The sequence below is a fragment of the Hipposideros armiger genome, unplaced genomic scaffold (assembly GCF_001890085.2).
Source record: "Hipposideros armiger isolate ML-2016 unplaced genomic scaffold, ASM189008v1 scaffold_59, whole genome shotgun sequence".
Lineage (NCBI taxonomy): Eukaryota > Metazoa > Chordata > Mammalia > Chiroptera > Hipposideridae > Hipposideros > Hipposideros armiger.
Genome location: NW_017731409.1, coordinates 4,009,815 through 4,018,786, shown reverse-complemented (window position 1 = coordinate 4,018,786; position 8,972 = coordinate 4,009,815). Strand labels below are relative to the sequence as shown.

At 42.8% G+C, this 8,972-nt stretch overlaps 1 protein-coding gene across 9 annotated transcripts in view; it reads left to right on the top strand.

Annotated features, from left to right (window-relative positions):
• The first annotated feature begins 390 nt into the window (after positions 1-390).
• The window catches only part of FUT8 (fucosyltransferase 8), a 205,621-nt gene continuing 197,039 nt past the window's right edge, over positions 391-8,972 (top strand). For 6 of the 9 annotated variants that reach the window (XM_019641369.1, XM_019641357.1, XM_019641368.1 and 3 more), the window contains exon 1: positions 2,581-2,785. The gene's annotated coding sequence lies outside the window, so the exon portion shown is untranslated. Of the gene's footprint in view, positions 1,566-2,580; positions 2,786-3,709; positions 3,781-8,972 lie in introns of those variants that run through there. The other 3 variants (XM_019641361.1, XM_019641363.1, XM_019641366.1) reach the window with 2 other exon arrangements.

Below are 8,972 nucleotides of genomic sequence, written 5' to 3'. Positions count from 1 at the left end.
ATCCTCTCTAGAGAGAGTAAAAGAAATGTGTTTTTTAAAAGCTGGGACTGTTGTGAATTTTCTGTAAATTTATTATTGGCCTGGAACTTAATGTGTAAAGACTTGTTCTCAAAAGTCAGTTGTTTAACTGATACTTCCAGTTAGTTCTGAGGTGGCAGACAAATCCTGGGAATGTCCTGGAAAGGGCCTTGATAAGTGTTCTGTCACAGGCTGAGAAGCACATTGACTCAACAGAGCTCAATTGGAAGTGCCGAAGAACTACTGTAGTTTCTGAGTATATGCTAGCGACACCAGTTATTTGGCATTTTAATATATTTTATAAAAATGCATTGGACAAATCTTGGACAAACATTCCTTGGACAGATTTTTTTTTTTCTTTTTGAGCAGGAGGCAGAGAAGGTAAATATTTTAATTTGGAAAGGAAAAATGAAGACCAGATTAAAAAACAGGATGTTTTGAGGCAAGTGTAAAGTAAAGCTTTGAATTTGGGATCTTGAAGTATACAAGGCGAGCTTTGAAGTTAAACATGCTTGCTAAGTTTCTTTTTTTAAAGCTGTTTAAACTAAAAAGCAAATATCCACTTCACATCTGCCTTCTAAAAATTATCTACAGTGTGACTGATAAGACTTTGGCCTTTAATCCATCTTTCTATGGCATAAGCCTAAAATTTGTTTGTTTCCAACAACCAAAGCCTGTAGCCTGTATAACAGAATTTTCTTCTGTTTATAAGCTTAGTGCAGAAACCTCTTTAGTGGAGGATAGCAACCATGCATTGATGACAAAGCTCTCTGACCTGGAACATAATTTTGGCTCTGCTAGTATATTTTTGTGTGTGACCTTAGATAAGTCACTGTACTGTTCTCTGAATTTCTCCTTCTTACGGGGAGATATTCATAAAAATAATTGTAAACTACTTCGTGGAAATCCTTTTGTTTAAAGGGCTGCCAATGAATACCAGTCACAAGATTCAGCAAATCTCCCTCCAGAAGCTGAGCTTCTTGAAGGACAGGGAACTTTTTCTTCTTTGACTCAGCAGTATTATATTTGTAATACTGTTCCTGGCCTATAAGACGGTCTCAAATACTGTAAATTTATGACTATTAAGCAGATTGCAGTCTTGGCAGCCCACTGCCTCTTAAGTATCTTTTCTGTGATTCTTTTCACACTCAGCATCTAAATGGCCGCCGCTATTTGCTCTAGGATAAGTACCCAAGGCATTTACTTAAAAATACTCATGTCTAGAGTGATAACTTTTGTCTTTGGGTCACCATTTCGCTTTTCCGAGGTACTGCACTCTAGACTTGGGATCTGGGTCCCGAGGCACAGGGAAGAGTTCAGTACGGGAAGCTCATCGTCTCGCCCTCTGATTGGTCGGCTCGCACTCCACTCACGCAACTCGCGTCCTTGATTGGCCACCGTGGCACCCCTTAGCCCGCGACTACTTTGTGTGCGGGGGCAGCGCGCTCAGATCCTCGGTCTCAGCTTGCCGTCTGGGCTGGTATGTGCTAGTTCTTCGGCTCACTGCTCTGCATCGCGGGCGCCAGGAATTTCCCGAGTCTGAGCGGGTAGGAAGCATTCTAAGGAAAAGCCCCTACACCCCCCCGTCCCGTGTTCTTTTTCCCGTACTGAATAAACTTCCGCTTCAGAGAGGCTGTCGCAGCCGCGGTAGGGGGAGAGGCCAGGCATCGAACTCAGGCCCTCGTGGGAGACCTTTATGTCCGGGCGAATGTGGAAACACAGCCCTCATAAAGTAGGGCTTCGTTAGTCGCATGTGGGTGCGATGCCATTCTATGGCATCAGTTCGCGTTGCAAACTGCAGAAGAGCGGCCAGACCTGCCTGCAGGGACTGAGCAGCAGCAATCACCCCTAACAAGTAGCCAAGAACAGGCTTCCAATCTCCAGTACCAGTGCTCCTTAGGGCTGCGGGTTAAACTGGCACAGGCTGGTCCATTCCTGGCGGTCGAGAACACGGCATTCCCTGGAGGTGGCGCTCCCGGGAGTGGGGAGTCCGGCTACACTCGCGCCCCCCTCAGCCTCCGGCCTTCAGGCGGTAGAGGGCGGCCTACGCTTGTGTTGGAGCCGGCGCCCGTGCGCGCAGCTGCTGCCCTGCTGGAAGTCTCCCGGTCCCGCTGTGGCTCGCGGATCTGCCTGGCTGTGGATGCTGCGGCTACGCTAACCAAGGGCGCAGCGAGAAGGGGGCGGGGAGAAGCCCTAGCACATGCCAGGGTCGCTGTAGGTGGCAGCGGCCGGCGCATGCGCGCCCTCTCCCAGAAGTCTGGAACGCTGAGGGGCGCGCGCCCCCATTCGCGCGCGCACGCTTGCGCTAGCCGGGGCTTCCCCGCCTGCGCTGGTTGTCAGAGCCGCTCCGGCGCGTGCGCGCGTTATCTTCGGCCGACCCAAGTGGCCGGGTTCCCTCTGCTGCAGGCCCCCGCCCCCCGCCGTCCCCTCCCAGCCCCCGGTCAACCCGTCCCCTTCCTCTCCTCGCGGAATGGAGCCGGCGCTGCTCGGGGTCGCGCGCCCGGGACCCGGCTCGCGCTCGGTCTCGCGCTGTCAGCGACTGCCGGGCTCGCGCCGCCTCGCGCTCTCCCTCAGTCACTGGCGCCGAAGGCTCCGTTAAGCGGCGGCGGCGGTGGTTCCTGTTTCCGTTTCTTCCTCTCCTTTCAGTCGGGAGTAGCATCCTCCACCCAGCCACCCCTCCCACTCCCCCAACGCTGAGCAGCTGCGGCTGAGGGCTGTGGCGGCGGCGACTGGGGAACGGCGGAGACCGCCTCTGCTCCCGCCTCGGGTAAGGGGGCGTTTGGGGGCCGGGCCCCGCGAGCCTCGGAGTCTGTGGCTGGGCAAGCGCGCGATCTGATGAGGCTCTGGGGATGTGACTGGAGGCTATCGCTGCCCTTTTCCCCCAGGCGATCCCCAGGCCTGTTGCTGCAACTGCTGCTGCTTATCCAGCAGCTCCGGGAAAAGTGGGGAGGGAGCCCTCGGGACGCTCTGGCGGGTGCCTTTGAACGGACCGGAGGGCGCGGGCTGGGGGGTGAGGGGCGCCCGCCGTCCGGACCTGGACGCGGAGCGGCGTCGCCGCTGCTGCCCTCGGCGTCGCGCATCCTTGCTTAGGGCAGGGGCCGAAGCCGAGGAGAGGAGAAGGGATGGGGGCGGGGTGGGAGGTGTCCCTCTCCTCTTCTCCATGTCTACCTGCTCTTTCGTCAGCAACGGGGTCCCTGTTCATGGGCTGTGGGGAGGAGGATGCCTGTGCGTTAGGGGCTTTCGAGAGGGGAGTTCTCGGGCTAGAAATCAGGGAGTGGACCCGTACAAAGACCCACTCTCGGCGAGGGGCCAATGCCAGGACACTTAACGGCGTGAGAGCCCCTGCATCCCCCATTTGATGTGGAAATGATGAGCTGGCAGGTTTTGAGTATCTAAACTTATTTGATAAGGTTAAATGAGTTCATCTTTGTTAGTTAAAGGAGGTTTGTCCTGCAAGAGTGAGTGGGTTGTCGGACGGACGCAGCACCTGTTCTCTCACTGTGGGGATTGCAATCTTCAGCCACACACAACGTCAGAGACGCAGTGTATTTCCTAAGTTAAATGACAGTGTCATGATTAGGGTTTATCCTTGATGAGCTTTTAGCGTTTTGCCATATGTTACCCTTTTGATTGAGGCCTTGGATAAAGACTGAGAGAGGTTGCTACTTTCCATGTTTGAATTAATTTACAGTTGACTTGAGCCAACTCAAGAAGGTGGACCTAGAAAGCCAGAATCTCCAGTAGATAACTCCAAACCTCAAGGTAACGCAGAACAAATTTCAGCAAGAGTTTTTTCTTTTTCTTTTTTAAAAAATCTGTTTAGCATTAAACTCATCACAAGTTAGCTGACTGAACTTTGACTTGGCTCTCTGTAGGCAAGGTTTCATTGTACTAGTTTTTTTTTTTCTTGTTATTCCTGGGATTAAGTGCATATTTGTTTTCTTGGTTAAATTTAAAGTTCATGTTTTTATGCACAATTCTTTTAAAGGGTGCATCATATAGAAAACATTTTAGGAGAGAGGAATAAGTTGTATTGTTTTCTTTAAAATGTTAAAAATGACGTAAAATGCTATGTCAAATAGTAAGGCCCTGTATGTTGCTATCCCTGTGAAATATACTGTAAAATATGTATAGAAAGTCTTGATTACTTGATTTATAAATACAATAGTAAGGATAAGGTGGGAATTCAAACATTTGAAATTGTGATTTTACAGTTTAGTATGTGAAAATGCAGGGAGTTAGAAATTAATTGGCTGTAAGGAACAGAGGGTGGTTTTGGAGGCATGGGTTTTCCTTTTGTTGCTTTACAAATTGAGAATTCTACTTGAATTGAAGAGCTGAACAGCTGGAATGAAAGTTTCATAGACTGCAGAAGCAGATGCAAAAATGTGTCTTTGATCAAGTGGTGAGCTAACATGAAGAGTATATATTGGTTTATTAGGATAGTGATTCAGAATAGTTTCTATAAAACAGCACTATAGAGATTGTATTTTAAGATATTCTTAAAGTAATGGTCACTTGAAGTTATTTTCCTACAAGGCAGTTTTGTTTGAGAAGTATGGAATTAAAAAAGTAATAATTCTGATTAGATTCTGCAGTGCTTGGTTGCAGATTTTAACTAGTTTAAGGAATTGGAATGCCTCTAAAAGTGATGAAATTTGAAATTTGCTAGTGGCTTGGAAAAACTTGTGTTCCTTGTTTATTTTTTTTAAGTGCAGTTGTATTAGTAGATTGGTCTGGAGGGGGAGCTAGTGCCAAAGCAAAGCATAGCTTAATATATGTTTGAATTTTTCAAACATGCAAAAACAGATTTTTATGACCAGAAGAAAACAAAATTTTAATTAAAAGAGTAAGGGAATTGATATGGGCATATATCTGTGTATAGTTCTTTGTGGAGTATATATATTGTGTATTATAAATTAGTTAGAATTTTCATGATCTGAAATAACATAAAGTACATATTTAAGGTTTATTGAATTTCTCATTTGAAATTTCTGAAAATATGTTCCAAAACTTAGAGCGTGTGATAGTAGTTTCTTAACCTTCTTGTGCAATGCAGTAAGAAGGGAAGGAGTGTATCTTGACCTTTTGTGCATGTTGCTTCTTAAATTTTTCATTTAGTATACACAGTCCTAAAATTTCAAAAAAAGCTTCAACTAGAATCCTATATGAACAAAGATATCAACTGTATAGTAATCTAGGTATTTATAAAAAATAGAGATACTTCCAATAAAGAAATGGACCCTTGAGACATCTGGAGAGCAGGATCCCAAGGTCACTTCTTAACCTCTGTCTCCTACAATATAGTGCAGTGAGTCCAGCCGATCTACTAAATTGAATTTGTGCCTTTGAATATATGAAGCAGTTATTTTTTTGGTCTGTGGCACTTTATTTAGATTTCTAAACTGTATAATCAGTTACGTATGTAAATTTACTTCTCACAGTTCACATATTCTTTAAATTCAAGGCTAGAAATTGGTAATGCATATATTAAAATAATTAGAATATTTAGTTTTCTGAGGATAGTGATTGTGCTGTGTGTTCTTTATTGCTGTTCATTATGTAAATAGAATCTCAATGTTGATAAGATAAAGTAGATTCTTTGGAAAGAATGACAATATCTGTGAAATACAGAATAGTGAGGTGTTTACCATATTAAGTGGTTAATGCTATAAATTAAAGTTTTATAAGACATGCCAGATATTTTTATGAATCTTTTACCATTTTTAATGGTTATTTTTGGTTTACTGTAACCTGCATTTAGTAAATCTCTTGGTTTAATTAAATGGTAAGTATACCCATTTCCTATTATAGCACATTTATAAAAGTAAAAGAGTCTCCATTTTATAATCATAAGAGTAAATATAAACATGTAAATAAAATTCTTTACTTAAAAATAGAGCAAAACTAAGATTCTAAACAACTCTGAAACTACAAGTATTACTGTTATAGTACTTTTATACCCTACATCAATCAATACTGATTGTACCTTTGGTACTTTTCTGATTAGATAGATACCCACTTCCAGTCTTCTATAGTCAACAGTAGTATAGTAGGTGTAGCATTTAGAGAGGACCAATACAAGATTCCCTTTGGTTCTCCTTTCAATGATTCTCTGGCTTGTATTTCTGTACCATAAAGTATATGGTTTCTTTTTTGCAGTTTGAATGGTTATTAAATTGTAGTTTGTTATAATGAGACAATTAAACATGTTTAAAAGCAAAAGATATTTACAATTGATTTTTATTTATGTTTATAATATTTTATAGTGGAATTGGGGGAGGGAACAGCATTGGGGAATTGGGGAAGGGGAACAGACAAGTTGCTTTCCTTTTGTTCTTTGGTCTAGTTGTGAAGGACGTCGCTTCACTGGCCCATGTTGGTATTGTGATCATTGCTCTCTTCCCGGCTGAGGTAGATCAGTTGCCAGCCATTGGACGGCCACTCATGGCAGCTCATGGCATCTCATGCTGGCTGCTGGCCGCTCACGCTGGCTGCCGGCCACTCATGGTAGCCCCATTGCAGCCCACTGCAGCCCCACTGCAGTCTTTAACACTGTAGCAGTGGACTTACGGCAACCCAGCTCCTGGTCGAGCTGTTGTTCAGCATCTTAGCTGTAGAGGGCGCAGCTCACTGGCCCTCATGTGGGATCCGTATTGGGGCCCTGCTGCTTAGAGCCGGAGCTCCCAAGCCAACTCTTAACCAACGTGCCACTCGGCCGGCCCTACAATTGATTTTTAAAAAACCTTTTAAAAATTCCCAACCGAAGGAAATGATATGGGGATGTGTATGCATTTAAGATATATTTAACAGATTAGTCTCAAGTCTCAACCTTACTTTCTCTCTACATTCTACTCTCTTGTCTACAGCTCCCCTTCTTCAACCACTCTCCATCATTCCACTGTTTTTGCTTTGGAATAATTAATACCGTGAACCATATCATTCACCTGACATAGGTTTTTTTCTCCTTGATGAAATGACTTTACATCAGTCTCTAAAGTAGTCTAAACTTATAACCCATGTAAATTTTATATGATACTGTACATTTTCTTTTTAATGAAAGAAGAGTGAAGAGAGCCTATGGGATTATGCCATATATTTCAATATAAGAGTTTTACTCTTTATAGAAAACAGCTATAGGGTTAATTTCATTTGCTTTTTTTTAAAAGACTTTGTTTGCAAAAACCTCATCCACACTCATCCACTTTTAAAAAAACTATCTTTTTGTGGTAGTTTTTTGGGGTAAGAAAATGACATGAAGGGAAAATATGTTTTAAATTTTAAGTTTTTTTCTTAATTGATAAATTATACCAATATAAGGCTAGTATTGATGTATTGTATAGTTCAAACTTGCCTTTGTTATAGTATTCTCATTTTTTTTTTTTAAAGATTTTATTGGGGAAGTGGGGAAGGGGAACAGCCAAGTTGTTGTCTTTCAGTCTTAGTTGTGGAGGGTGCAGCTAGCTCAGCTCCAAGTCCAGTTGCCATCCGGCTGCCCATTGGCAGCTCACGGCTGCGCAGCTCAAGGTGCTGTGTTCAATCTTAGTTGCGGGTGGGTGTAGCTACCATCCCTTGTGGGAGCCCAGCTGGCAACTCTGTTGTTAGGAGCACGTGCTCTCACCAGTTGAGCCATCCTGCCACCTGTTGGCAGCTCAGCAGCAGCTCAGCTCGGATGCAGTTCACTGGCCCGTGTGGGAATTGAACCAGCGACCCTGTTGCTCAGAACTTGTGCTCTTAACCAACTGAGCCACTCGGCCGGCCTGCGATATGAATTTTAAATGCTATAACTTTCTGATTATAAATGTACAAAAGTAAAATGAAAATGAGATTATTTTGTTTGATTTACCTAAAACATACAACTAAAATGAACTTGTTTTGTGTCTATGTAGTCTTATTTAGTCAAGACTGTTAATGAACCATGAATGAATTTTAAATTTTTAGTAATTTTATGGCTGGTTATTTATTTATTTATTTATTTATTATTATTATTATTATTTTTAGCTGAGCCAGCCTGCTACCTATTGGTAGCTCAGCGGCTGCTCAGCTCGGGCTGGACTCGAACCGCTGTTGCTCAGAGCTCAAACTCTTGAGCGAGCTCTTAATCAACTGAGCCACTCGGCCAGCCCTATGGCTGGTTATTTATATCATATCCCTTAAATGAGATATCATATCCCGTTAATACCTACAGCCAGCATAAATTTGCCTATAGCAAAAACAATATTTACCATCTAACTGTAACAACATACCAAAGTTATTAAATGACTTGTCTACATTTCATAAGCTAGTTTTTAAAATGATTTTTATAATTTTTAAAGTATAATTGATTATAATATCTTGACTAGTAGTAAAGTTAGAAAAATGTAATTTGTAGTTTCTATATTATATCCATGGTTTCAGACCTTAGCTATGCTTGGGGCAGCCAGTGAAGGGAGGGAGATGGAGAGCAGCAGAGGATTGTACTGGTTGGTGAGCCTGCCTAATTTGGAAGTGAGGGAGATTTCTTCAATTTTTCTCTCTAATTCCACTTCTCCCTGTTTGTCATCCTTCCTCTCCCAACAGTGGTAGGGAATGTGGGAGTTAACTATCTTTATAGGATATTTTTTTTTTCTTAGAGTTCACAGAACATGTCATGGTAAAACATTAGCTTTTATATTACAATAGGCTTATTACGATGACTTCATTTCCTTTTGAGGTAGTAGTAGGCAAGAGACTAGAAGAACTTCAGCCGGCATAGGGTGTAATACTATTTATTAAAAAATGATTTTGTACCTCCATATAAAAAGGGATATAGGGGATGTTGGTTCATGGTTAGGGGTCCTGTATCAGTCACATTATTGTTCTACTTCATATTTAATATATTGTAATCCCCTCGAATGCGTTCTCATGCCTCCTGTGTTATTTCTATCTTCATCTATGGAGTTTCTTACTACAAGGAACTGGGTTTTTTTTTTTTT